This window comes from Arachis hypogaea, chromosome 6 (assembly GCF_003086295.3).
Source record: "Arachis hypogaea cultivar Tifrunner chromosome 6, arahy.Tifrunner.gnm2.J5K5, whole genome shotgun sequence".
Lineage (NCBI taxonomy): Eukaryota > Viridiplantae > Streptophyta > Magnoliopsida > Fabales > Fabaceae > Arachis > Arachis hypogaea.
The window spans coordinates 14,874,001-14,884,916 of record NC_092041.1 but is presented as its reverse complement, the minus strand read 5'-3'; the positions used below and the strand labels follow the sequence as shown (position 1 = coordinate 14,884,916).

The following is a 10,916-nucleotide window of genomic DNA, read 5'->3' as shown; positions in this document are numbered from 1 at the left end:
GCGCTTCTTTAATGTCAGTAGCTTGACAGAGGACTCTCATGAAGCCTCAGAAATGCTCAGAACCGTGTTGGAACTTCCCAACACCAAACTTAGAGTTTGAGTGTGGGGGTTCAACACCAAACTTAGAGTTTGGTTGTGGCCTCCCAACACCAAACTTAGAGTTTGACTGTGGGGGCTCAGTTTGGCTCTGTTTTGAGAGAAGCTCTTCATGCTTCCTCTCCACGGTGACAGAGGGATATCCTTGGGCCTTAAACACCAAGGATTCTTCATTCACTTGAATGATCAACTCTCCTCTATCAACATCAATCACAGCCTTTGCTGTGGCTAGGAAGGGTCTGCCAAGTATGATGGATTTATCCATGCACTTCCCAGTCTCTAGGACTATGAAATCAGTAGGGATGTAATGGTCTTCAACTTTGACCAAAACATCCTCTACAAGTCCATAGGCTTGTTTTCTTGAGTTGTCTGCCATCTCCAGTGAGATTTTTGCAGCTTGCACCTCAAAGATCCCTAATTTCTCTATTACAGAGAGGGGCATGAGGTTTACACTTGATCCTAAGTCACACAAGGCCTTCTTGAAGGTCATGGTGTCTATGGTACAAGGTATAGAAAACTTCCCAGGGTCCTGCCTCTTTTGAGGCAATTGCTGCCTAGACAAGTTATCCAGTTCTTTGGTGAGCAAAGGGGGTTCATCCTCCTTAGTCTCATTTCCAAATAACTTGTCATTTAGCTTCATGATTGCTCCAAGGTATTTAGCAACTTGCTCTTCAGTGACATACTCATCCTCTTCAGAAGAAGAATACTCATCATAGCTCATGAAAGGCAGAAGTAAGTCCAATGGAATCTCTATGGTCTCATTTTGAGCCTCAGATTCCCATGGTTCCTCATTAGGGAACCCATTGGAGTTCAGTGCACGCCCATTGAGGTCTTCCTCAGTGGCGTTCACTTCCTCTTCATCCTCTCCAAATTCGGCCATGTTTATGGCTTTGCACTCTCCTTTTGGATTTTCTTTTGTATTGCTTGGGAGAGTACTTGGAGGGAGTTCAGTAATTTTCTTGCTCAGCTGTCCCACTTGTGCCTCCAAATTTCTAATGGAGGACCTTGTTTCATTCATGAAACTTTGAGTGGTTTTAATTAGATCAGAGACCATGGTAGCTAAGTCAGAGGGGTTCTGCTTAGGATTCTCTGTCTGTTGCTGAGAAGATGATGGAAAAGGTTTACCATTGCTAAACCTGTTTCTTCCACCATTATTGTTGTTGAAACCTTGTTGAGGTCTCTCTTGATTCTTCCATGAGAAATTTGGGTGATTTCTCCATGAAGAATTATAGGTGTTTCCATAGGGTTCTCCTAGGTAATTCACCTTTTCCATTGAAGGGTTCTCAGGATCATAAGCTTCTTCTTCAGATGAAGCATCCTTAGTACTGCTTGGTGCATTTTGCATTCCAGACAGACTTTGAGAAATTAAATTGACTTGTTGAGTCAATATCTTGTTCTGAGCCAAAATGGCATTCAGCGTATCAATCTCAAGAATTCCTTTCTTCTGACTAGTCCCATTGTTCACAGGATTCCTTTCAGAAGTGTACATGAATTGGTTATTTGCAACCATTTCAATTAGCTCTTGAGCTTCTGTAGGCGTCTTCTTCAGATGAAGAGATCCTCCAGCAGAGCTATCCAAAGACATCTTGGATAGTTCAGAGAGACCATCATAGAAAATACCTATGATGCTCCATTCAGAAAGCATGTCAGACGGACATTTTCTGATTAATTGTTTGTATCTTTCCCAAGCTTCATAGAGGGATTCACCATCCTTCTGTCTGAAGGTTTGGACTTCCACTCTAAGCTTACTCAATTTTTGAGGTGGAAAGAACTTTGCCAAGAAGGCATTGACTAGCTTTTCCCATGAGTCCAGGCTTTCTTTAGGTTGTGAATCCAACCATATCCTAGCTCTGTCTCTTACAGCAAAAGGGAATAGCATCAGTCTATAGACCTCAGGGTCTACCCCATTGGTCTTGACTGTGTCACAGATTTGCGAGAATTCAGCTAAGAACTGATGAGGATCTTCCATTGGAAGTCCATGGAACTTGCAATTCTGTTGCATTAGAGAAACTAATTGAGGCTTAAGCTCAAAGTTGTTTGCTCCAATGGCAGGGATAGAGATGCTTCTCCCATAAAAGTCGGGAGTAGGTGCAGTAAAGTCACCCAGCACCTTCCTTGCATTGTTGGCATTGTTGTTATTTTCGGCTGCCATGGGTTCTCCTTCTTTAAAGAATTCGGTCAGGTCCTCAATAAAGAGTTGTGCCTTAGCTTCTCTTAGCTTCCGCTTCAAGGTCCTTTCAGGTTCAGGGTCAGCTTCAACAAGAATGCCTTTGTCTTTGTTCCTGCTCATATGAAAGAGAAGAGAACAAGAAAATATGGAATTCTCTATGTCACAGTATAGAGATTCCTTAAGGTGTCAGAGGAAAAGAAGAATGGAAGACAGAGGTAGAAAATTCGAACTTATCAAAGAAGATGGAGTTCGAATTTTGCATTAAGGGATAGTGGTAGTCCATAAACAGAAGGATGTGAGAAGAAGGGAAGTAATTTTCGAAAATTAAGTAAAAGATTTTGAAAAATTTTTGAAAAACACTAATTGATTTTCGAAAATAAGAGTGGGAAAGAAATCAAGTGATTTTTGAAAAAGACTTTGAAATTAGAAGTTAAAAAGATTTGATTGAAAACCATTTTGAAAAAGATGTGATTAAGAAGATATGATTGGTTTTAAAAAAAATGTGATTGAGAAAATATGATTTGAAAACAATTTTAAAAGATATGATTTGAAAACAATTTTGAAAAGATATGATTTTAAAAATTAATGACTTGCCTAACAAGAAAAGATATGAATCAAACATAAAACCTTCCTCAACAGAAAAGGCAAAAAATGTTCAATCAAATCATTAATTGTTAGTAAGTATCTTTGAAAAAGGAAAGAAATTGATTTTGAAAAAGATTTGATTGAAAAGATTTGATTTGAAAAAGATTTGATTTTGAAAAACTTTGAAAACTTGAAAAAAAAATTTGATTTGAAAACAAAATCTTCCCCCTTGTGCCATCCTGGCGTTAAACGCCCAGAATGTGCACATTCTGGCGTTTAACGCCCAAACTACTACCTTTTTGGGCGTTAAACGCCCAGCCAGGCACCCTGGCTGGCGTTTAAACGCCAGTCTGTCTTCTTCACTGGGCATTTTTGAATGCCCAGCTTTTTCTGTGTGATTCCTTTGCAGTATGTTCTGAATCTTCAATTCTCTGTATTATTGACTTGAAAAGACACAAATTAAAAATATTTTTGGATTTTTAATAATAAAAATGCAACTAAAATCAAATAACAATGCATGCAAGACACCAAACTTAGCAGTTTGCATACTACTGACACTAATGAGAATGCATATGAGACACATAAACACTCAAGTCAAGAGAATTCAAAGATCAAAACAAGGAAATCATCAAGAACAACTTGAAGATTAATGAAGACACATGCATGAATTCGAAAAATGCAAGAAGAACAAAAACATGCAATTGACACCAAACTTAAAATGAGACACTAGACTTAGACAAGAAATATTTTTGGTTTTTTATGATTTTGAAAATTTTTTTGGATTTTTCGAAAATTAAGTGAAAAAGGAAATAAAGGTATCAAAATTCTTAATGAGAATTCCAGGAATCATGCGATGTTAGTCTAAAGCTTTAGTCTAAAGGAATTAGACATAGCTAGCTAAGCTTCAGCAGGACATTGCATTCAAGAGCTAAATTGATGATGATCAATCAGCTTTGGTGATGATAAGAACATCACATAGAAACACTAGAATTCATTCTTAAGAACTCTGAAGAAAAATAATACCTAATCTAAGCAACAAGATGAACCGTCAGTTGTCCATACACAAGAACAATCCCCGGCAACGGCGCCAAAAACTTGGTGCACGAAATTGTGATCACTACAACTTCGCACAACTAACCAGCAAGTGCACTGGGTCGTCCAAGTAATACCTTACGCGAGTAAGGGTCGATCCCACGGAGATTGGTGGTATGAAGCAAGCTATGGTCACCTTGTAAATCTCAGTCAGGCAGACTCAAATGGGTATAGATGATGAATAAAGCATAAAGATAAAGATAGAGGTACTTATGTATATCATTGGTGGGAGCTTCAGATAAGCGTATGAAGATGCCTTCCCTTCCGTCTCTCTGCTTTCCTACTGCCTTCATCCAATCCTTCTTACTCCTTTCCATGGCAAGCTCGTGTAGGGTTTCACTGTTGTCAGCAGCTACCTCCCATCCTCGCAGTGAAAGCTAATGCACGCACTCTGTCACAGTGCTGCCAATCACCGGTGTGGTTCCCTCCCCTACCGGAATAGAATCCCTCTTTTGCGTTTGTCACTAACGCCTAGTAGGTTACAGGTTTGAAGCACGTCACAGTCATTCAATCATTGAATCCTACTCAGAATACCACAGACAAGGTTTAGACCTTCCGGATTCTCTTGAATGCCGCCATCAGGTCCTGCCTATACCACGAAGATTCCGATTAAAGAATCCAAGAGATATTCACTAGAGCCTCGAATGCTTGTAGAACAAGAATGGTTGTCAGTCACCTTGTTCATGGGTGAGAATGGTGATGGGCGTCAATCATCACCTTCATCAGGTTGAAGAACAAGTGATATCTTGGATAAAGAATAAGCGAAATTGAATGGAAGAACAATAGTAATTGCATTAATACTCGAGGTACAGCAGAGCTCCCCACCTTAATCTATGGTGTGTAGAAACTCCACCGTTGAAAATACATAAGAACAAAGTCTAGGCATGGCCGAATGGCCAGCCTCCCAAAGAGGGTTCAATCATCAAAACATGATCAAAAAGATCCAAATACAATAGTAAAAGGTCCTATATATAGAGAACTAGTAGCCTAGGGTGTACAGAGATGAGTAAAAGACATAAAAATCCACTTCCGGGCCCACTTGGTGTGTGCTTGGGCTGAGCAATGAAGAATTTTCGTGTAGAGACTCTTCTTGGAGTTAAACGCCAGCTTTTATGCCAGTTTGGGCGTTTAACTCCCATTTAGGTGCCAGTTCCGGTGTTTAACGCTGGGATTTCTGTAGGTGACCTTGAACGCCGGTTTGGGCCATCAAATCTTGGGCAAAGTATGAACTATCATATATTGCTGGAAAGCCCAGGATGTCTACTTTCCAACGCCGTTGAGAGCGCGCCAATTGGGCTTCTGTAGCTCCAGAAAATCCACTTCGAGTGAAGGGAGGTCAGAATCCAACAGCATCTGCAGTCCTTTTCAGTCTCTGAATCAGATTTTTGCTCAGGTCCCTCAATTTCAGCCAGAAAATACCTGAAATCACAGAAAAACACACAAACTCATAGTAAAGTCCAGAAAAGTGAATTTTAACTAAAAACTAATAAAAATATACTAAAAACTAACTAGATCATACTAAAAACATACTAAAAACAATGCCAAAACGTGTACAAATTATCCGCTCATCAGGAAGACAGTCCCATCTCATTCCAAAACATCATCTCAACTAGCCAAAAACTCAAAAAGTAATAAGAACAAAGGAAATACCAATGCATGCAAAGTCACAAGATCTGGAAGATGTGTAAGAGAAGGTCCCATCCAGAAAGAATATTCTGACTCTCATGACTCATATGAGAGTGCTGAAGATGAGTTGTACAAGCCTCCCAAAGTTCTAGGAGATAATTTGTATAGCAGTGACAATGATAGTGACAGCGAAAAAGGTGCACCAAGAAAGCAAAAGAAAGCTGAAGCCAGGGAGAAGCATAGGCCTCCTAAGTCCAGATTAGGAGATAAAGAAATAGACACTGATGACTCAAGCTATGAGGGGTTTCGAAGATGAAGAAAGCTCTGAATCTGGTATGTTTTAGGGTTTTCTTAGTAGTATTGATTTAATATTTGATTTGGCCAAAGTTTGATGTCATTGATGTTTTGATTTGGTAGATGTAGAAGGAGATGATGATGATCTTGATGGTGCCTCAGATGCTGACTCATGGCACTCAGAGGATTCTGGCAAAGAGTTAGACTCTGATGAGGAGTCACTAACTGTTTATCCTCAATTTAATGAAAAGACCAAGTTTGGAAACCTAAAATTTGAGGTTAGTATGATATTCAAGTCAAAAGCTGAATTTCTGCAAGCTACTAGGGATTACACTATCCAGTGGATGCTGAGGAACATGCCAGGCAGATGCAGCTGTAACTAGCAGTTGTTGCCCCTGCTGGAGAAGGTGCTGAACCTGAACTAAATGTTGCCCCTACTGATGCTGATATTGCTACAGAAGCAGAAGCACCTTTACCTTCACTTCCATCACCCATCCAGCCTCCATCAGAGATTGACATCAGCCAATCCAAAAGCATCCCACCAACCCAAGATACCCAACAGGTAGTATCATCACTCCCCATTCCTAAAAAATTTCACCTTCGCCTAATTATCTAACAAATTTATTTGGTACTGGATTATAGAATATCAATTGGTAGCTAGGCCACCTAAGTTACAAGTTATTAAAAGAAAAGCAAGGTTAACGTCCTCCCCTAAGTTTACTGCAACTGGATCTGTGGGTGTTTCTACTAAGACCATTAAAGGGACAAGTTTTGGAACTGTTAAGAGGCTGACCAACTTCATGACTTTTGTGCCTAATCCAGGCTTCAAGGCTCCAAGGAGGAATGGTGACAAAGTTTGATTTGTTAGGAATGTGTTGTGGTTGACTCTTTTTTTGTATGGGACAACATTCTGAGTCTTTTTTTGTATGGTATTTAAGTCTAAAGATAATGTATTGTGGTGACATGAGAACCTTATAACTTTGTTGTGGTATTTCTCTGTTAAGACAATGTGACAATTAGTCTTCAATGACAAGTTATTACTAAGATTACTTACTTTGTTGCTTAATTTTTTTATGGCTCAACATAATTCATATGAACAGCGTCAGAGAATTTTTTGCCAAGTTTGATAAAATTATCCACAATTGATAGGAAATTGTTTCCAACTTCAAATAACTACTCCCATTCAAGTCAAAAAATTCAATACACCATTACATGTTCACAGAGCATAACTGGGTTTATTTAGAAGTACATAACAAACAACAGAGTATCACAACTACTCCAAAAATCAAAATCATTAGCAGTTTCAAAGCTCTAACTTCAACTTCCAAGCTGCCCAATTTCCATGCCACCTTCACCCTCCATTCATCATAGTCACCTTCAACCTCCATATCAGTTCCTACATCTTTCTTTGTACCACATACATCCACTGCTTCAAAGTCATCATCATCAACCCACTTAAAATAATTGCAATGACTGCCCTTCTGCAATTTCAGAAAGGAGTAAATAAAAAAAAAATCAAAGAACACCCAACAGCACAAAACAAGATGAAAAACATTTAACTTCTTTCAACATCACTCACCCGGTACCTTGGACATGCATGGAACAATCTATTCGGATTCTCTGCTGTTCCAGATTTTTTAATCAAAGTTTTCAGCCCACAGAAATATGATCCGTGATGAGAATTCAGCCTCTTCCTTCGCATCGAAGCACTAGAACCATGACTGTCGTGCGATGCATGCGACAAACCACCACCATTTCCTATCTCCATCCAAGCAGCCAACCAAGGATTACAGCTCCTACTTAGGTCTATTGTCACCGAAAGTGTTCACGGCACTGTATTTATTGTTGAATTTAGAATTAGGGTTTATCCACTCCAAGGACTAATTTGACATCTTAAACAAGACTTATCTTGTCATCAACAATATGCTACAGCTTGGCATTTGTCACCTTGGCAGTTAACGACGTTTGCCAACTCGGCTACGGAGATGACAGAAGGACGAATGTGACCAGGTAGGATATCTTTGGGGACGATTTTGATTAATTTTATCTTTCAGAGACAAAAATGGAGATTGAAGTATCTTTTAGGGACGATTTTAACTATTAACTCAAAATATTTCAGAATAGTAAAATGTATAAGATGAACCAATCAAACTATAGGTACTACAGTTGTCAACCAATAAATACCTTTGTGTCACTAAGACTCGATTAATTGCCATCAAATCATAAATAAGGTATCTTCTCTCTTGCTTATACGTATGTGGATCCATGTCGATAGTCATTTTTCGGTCAAGTAATGTGTAGTGGTGATTCTTCTTAGGTGTACCCTTGAAATGGTTTCATTAAAAATGATTAAATAAAAGTAATGGAACTAAAAAATTATCAAGATACTAACAGAAATAACATTAAATAAAAATGCATATCCCATTTGAGTATCTACAAGGAAACCGCATGTTGATCTTTTGGAAGAGAAACTTTCTATCGATCAGATAAAATCCATCAAAAGTAATCAGCATCATGTAACGAGTTCCATCAGCTTTCCGAGTGGCATAGTATAATACCGCTGTCTTAAGGTAACCTGATGTCGGTTGGCAATTAAAATATTTCTTAACAAATATAATTTATTAAACTGTGTTCAACAGAATGTTTCCTCCTTCCAACTTACCTGTACCATTTGAATGTTTTTAAAATTTACTTAAAATATAAAATTGATCAAGGATTCACGTATATTAATAATAATAATAGTGATCCACATATTTTCACATGATTATGATTTTTCTTGAGCTATAACTCAGTATAATAGAAAATGAAAATCAATTATCAAAAGTAGTTATATAACCTGTTTCAAAGAAACGGGGTGTGATCCAGAAAAGAGATAACATCGAAGACAATTAGCCAAACATAATGCAATCTGATGTGTACCCCATTATACTCAGAAATCGAGCTTAAGGCCCAGAAACAAACAAATAAGAACATAAACCTCTGACTGAGTCATTCTTATCTCCTAACCGTTATCCACAAAAATAGAATCCACTACTCAAACTAGATCACGACTCTGCACAAGCCAAAGATACTGATAACGGCACCTACCAGATTTATCGGAACAAACAAGACCCTTACTAACACACCACTCGGATATAAAACCAGGCCACATATCCCTGAAAGTTCAGGTCACTTAATTCACTCTAGTTTATTATTCTTTACTCTCTCATAACTCATACACTTACTTGAGCGTCGGAGTGCTTTGTGCAGTTGCTCCCGCTGCCATGTTTTAGAGGACCGAGGTCTACTCTCAACATTGTCCCTGGATGATGTATAGCTCAGCCAAGGACCCGAGTGACCCCCTCAGAGGCCATACACCTCAGCTCACTCAGAACGGAACATTTGGCACCCACTGTGGGGCCAGAACAGTTACCCTGACAGCACTATTTTTTTTCCGTATTGCACTTTGTGTTTTTCTTTTACGTAGCATTCCTCAACCTTCCAACATGGCCGATAACGGAGTTCATCAACTCACTCAGGCCGAACTTATAGCCCAGATGGCCGAGCTACAAGCAGAAGTCAAAAGACTCGCCAAACTATCAACCCAGAACAGCGCCAGTAAACGAGAATACGGTAATTCCAAAGGCCCAACCCAAGGCAACACAGACCTATTGAGCGTCAACCCACTAAAGGAGAGGCTGATCTTAGCCAACCCGTTCTCCAAAGAAATCACGAATTACCAGATGCCAAAATATTTTGCACTGCCTTCCTCGCTCAAGCCATATAAGGGGATTGGTGACCCCCGGGCTCACATTAAGAAATTTCAGTCTATGATGTTTTTTAACGGCCCTAATAATGAACTTGTACTTTGTAGAGCTTTCCCTACTTACCTTGATGGAGCTGCTTTACTTTGGTTTTCAAAATTACCTGCAGGGTCAATCTCTTTTTTTGAAGAGCTAGCAAGGTCCTTCATCGACTACTTTGCAGTAGCACGAATTTACGTACACGGATCAGATTACCTCAGCACCATCCGCCAAGGTCCACAAAAAAGTTTGAAAGACTACATGACTAGATTTATAGAAGCAACCATGGAGATACCAGATCTGAACCCTGCTGTCCACCTACATGCCCTTAAAGCCGGTCTCCGACCCAAAAAGTTCAGAGAGACAATCGCGGTCACTAAGCCGAAGACGTTAGAAGAGTTCCGGGAAAGAGCAGCCAGACAGATGGAGATTAAAGGGCTCCGTGAAGCCGATAGAACAGAAAGAAAACCTAGAAGGGAGGAAGACAGAATGCCAAGGTCGGCGAACAACAAAGAACCCAGAAAGCCATTCAAGCTCACCCCAAAATTCGACAACTACACCAGATTCAACAAAAGAGGGAAAAGATAATCAAAGAAATATGCAATGCTAAAATCATAAAACCACCAGCAAGAGCTGGGAGTTATCAAGATAAGCGATTTGTTGACAAAAGCAAATACTGTGCCTTCCACCAAAAGTACAGACACACAACCGATGAGTGCGTGATAGCCAAAGATCTATTGGAAAGATTAGCTCGACAAGGCCTCCTAGATAAATACATTGAAGAAAGAAAACATAAAGAGAGCGGTAGGGACAAAGAAGAACGCCAACAAACCTCGAGAAGCAAGGAAGTCAATAAATGGTCAAACAACACCCCACCAAAAGGGATTATAAATTGCATATCCTGAGGATTCACCAGGGGAGGCGTAACAACATCGGCAAGAAAGCGGAGCTACCGCACAATGATGGCAATTAAAGGAACAGTACCACAAAGCAACAAAGACATGCCCAACCTAGAAATCACCTTTAACCAGACAGACATATGCTCGGCCGCTCCATATTCAGACGACCTAGTGGTAATCTCCATCCAAACAGACAAACTATTAGTAAGAAAAGTCCTATTGGACCCAGGTAGTAGTGCGGACGTCCTCTTTTACTCTACTTTTCTAAAAATGAAATTATCTGAAAAACTCATGCAACCCTCATCCGGAGAACTAGTTGGATTCTCTGGAGAAAGGGTCCCGATCAAGGGCTATATATGGCTAAAGACGACA

The 10,916-nt window shown here is 39.6% G+C and overlaps 1 non-coding gene across 1 annotated transcript; it reads left to right on the top strand.

The window, feature by feature from the left end:
- The first annotated feature begins 1,735 nt into the window (after positions 1-1,735).
- LOC112699767 (small nucleolar RNA R71) lies at positions 1,736-1,843 on the top strand. The gene has a single exon (XR_003152706.1). It is a non-coding gene; the product is annotated as a small nucleolar RNA R71 (small nucleolar RNA).
- The last annotated feature ends 9,073 nt before the right edge of the window (positions 1,844-10,916 follow it).